The 3,009-nt window shown below is 34.9% G+C and overlaps 1 pseudogene; it reads right to left on the bottom strand.

Moving 5' to 3' along the window:
• Positions 1-1,754: 1,754 nt before the first annotated feature.
• On the bottom strand, positions 1,755-2,187 carry LOC129620634 (SNRPN upstream reading frame protein-like; annotated as a pseudogene).
• Between the last annotated feature and the right edge of the window lie 822 nt (positions 2,188-3,009).

Genomic DNA, 3,009 nt, shown 5'->3' on the forward strand with positions numbered 1-3,009 from the left:
CAAGGGGTGTCCTTGGGTCTGTTCCCTCCAAACACTGTTGAAGCAAGAGACCTGTGCGACCATCACCTGGTGCACTGCCTCTCCTTCACTATTGAATGATAATTTCTCAGGATGCAGAATTCTAGGTTAATGTTTCTTTCTCTTCAACACTTTAAATATTTCATTCCACCCTCTTCTTAGTTGCATAATTTTTGAGAAGTCAGATCTCAATTCATATGTTTGTTCCTCTGTAGGTGTGGTATTATTCCCCTTCTGGCCTCATTCAAAATTTCTTTATCTTTGATTTTCTGTAGTTTGAATGTTGTATGCCTGTGTGTAATTTGGGGAGAACTGATTCTACTTATTGTTCTTTGAGTTTCCTGGATGTGTGATTTGTTGTTTAATATTAATCTGAGGAAATTCTGTTTCTGGCATTCCCAAAAGGAGTATCTTTGTTATACCTTCTGTAGTTGTCCATGAATCTGTTCCTTTTTTTTAAGTCTTTTTTCTTTTCAGTTTTGAAAGTTTTTATCGACATAATCTCATGCTTCTCCTTCAGCCATGTCCACTCTATGAATGAGCCCACCAAAGCCCATCAGAAGTTATCACATTCTTCATTTCTGTTTTTGATGTCTAGAATTCATTTTGATTCTCTTTTAACATTTCCATCTTTCTTCTTGCCCATCTATTCTTGTATGTTGTCTGCTTTATCCATTAGGGCTTTTAGCATTTAATCATAGTTGTTTGAATACTTGGACTGATAACTCCAACATCCCTGACATATCTGAATTTGATTCTGATGCTGTTCCTTCTCTGCAAACTGTGTTGATTGCCTTTCAGTTTGCCCTGTAACTTTTAGTTGAAAGCTGGTCCTCATGTCATGGATTAAAGGAACATGGTCTGATTTCCATTTAGGATTCTCCTCCAGTAAATTGTGATTCTTTCTATCTGCCTGTTTGTCTCTCCAATTTTGAGGGCAGCAGTTTGCCCCATGACTTCAATTCTCTAAGGGATTTAAGAAAAGTTGTTGATTTTCAGGCTTTTTGTTAGTTGTTAGGATGGAGTGGTGATTTTAAAGCATCTTATATTTCTGACCAGAAACCAGAAATCCTTTCAACTTTGTAACTCTCTTATGCATAGTTTATAATAACACTTATAACCTGAATTTTCCATACTTTGTCTTCATCTATAAATCTATTATGAAATTCAAGTCCAAATAATAGCACTTACAGTATTATGATTATGTAACTAGTATTTGTTACAGATCTAGGTGGGATGATTGAATCCATAGAAAAGGAGTTGTAATTTTATGTTCCTAAACCTGTGCTACTCTGAGATTTTCCTATAACAAAGGGAAATGGATATTCCTTTCATACAGTTTATCCATTTCTCAAATGAATGCCTTGTCTTAGCTTACTGCATCTATGGACCACAATTTTCACAGAGTTTGTAATTATCTCCCTTTTATCTTGTTGAAAGAGAAAATATATTTTGTAATTATCCCGATTGTTATTTGTACTGTTTTTGGAATAGTTACGTTTAAACAGGCTATTTTATTGTCACATTGCATAAATTTATTCCCACCGTTCCTGTGTATGGTCTTTGTGGGTTACTTTTGCTCTTTCTTAGAGTCTGTGTCATCCTTTGTCATGGATTCCTCTTTGGTGTTGCTGAAGTATATTTTGGTAGTTTTCTTTTTCAGAATAGTTATGTAAGAACTGGTCTAAGTCTTTGCATGTATGAAATGTCTTCATTTCACTTTCACACTTGGTTGATGGTGTGGCTGCATATAGAATTTTACGCTCAAAATATTTTTTCCTTAATTATTTGAAAGCATTACTCCATTGCTTTCTTGCTTGCTTTTCTATTTTTCATGGATAATATCTTTATTACATTATACATTATATTATTACTTTATTATTTTATACCTTATAAAGATATAAAACTACGGATTTTTCACTAGGAGCCAGCTATCTTTATGTTCCACTACTGTTTTTATCACCTCTTGGTGTCTCAACTAAGAATACCTGTCTTGATTTCACCTGGAAATCTGTTACACGTATTTGCATCTGCTAGATTCCCTTAGGTACAACTGACACTCTTGGTTGCTCAGTTGTAATTCCTTTGACATTTCACTTGGACTTCTACCTCTGGTGTGTGCTGGGCTGTTGTCCATCTCATGCGTAAGCAGTCCCTGGCCTGCTCCATCCCACCACTGGCCACTCCTCTGGCTAGAATGTTAAGTATCTCCCATAGTTGCTCTGCTTTCCTCTATTGCTTTTTTGCATCCCATGTGTCAGTGGAATCCCTGAAATTGTTACTTGTTTATAGTAATGTTTCCCCTATTTACCCCCTAACCCAAAGACTTTGGTGTGTTCTCTTTATACATATTCTTAAGTTTCAGAATGAATTGTTTTTTTCCCAAACTCATCCTCTTTCAACCTGAAGTTTTATATTTTATATCAACTCTAGGGTATGTTCTTCTATTACTTTTTAAATTTTTTTCTTATTTCTCTGTTCCTAGAACATCTGTGTAGGACAGATATTGGTTTTTTCAGTTCTACTTGTCTTGACATTTTTTCCCTCATGTTTTCTGTCTTTGGTTTTTTTACTCTATATTGCAGGAGATTTTTCTGATTTGTTTTCTTGCACTTCTTCGATTTATTTTTTATTTTGGTGATGTATTCGTAATTTCCATGAACTCTTCATTGCTTCCCAACTGCTCTTCTTTCATACTAGTCTATTTTGGTTTAAAAGTGAATATATTCTCTTTTTGGACATTAATGAGAATTCCTTATAGCTTCTTCTGTTTTATGAATTATTTATATTTCCACTGTCAGGTCAGTTCTTTCAAAATTTATTTCAGCTGTTCTCCAAGTAAACTTGAGGTGCAGAATTTCCTACCAATCCATGGTCTTTAACTCATTTATTTGTGGACCAAGGACAAGTGCAATTGATATAGGTGGCTTGAGTGGGGTTTCCTTTCTTCTGCTCCAGAATTAGAGCTAGATTTTGTGTTTTTTTGGTAGG

The sequence above is a fragment of the Bubalus kerabau genome, chromosome 10 (assembly GCF_029407905.1).
Source record: "Bubalus kerabau isolate K-KA32 ecotype Philippines breed swamp buffalo chromosome 10, PCC_UOA_SB_1v2, whole genome shotgun sequence".
Taxonomy (NCBI): Eukaryota; Metazoa; Chordata; class Mammalia; order Artiodactyla; family Bovidae; genus Bubalus; species Bubalus kerabau.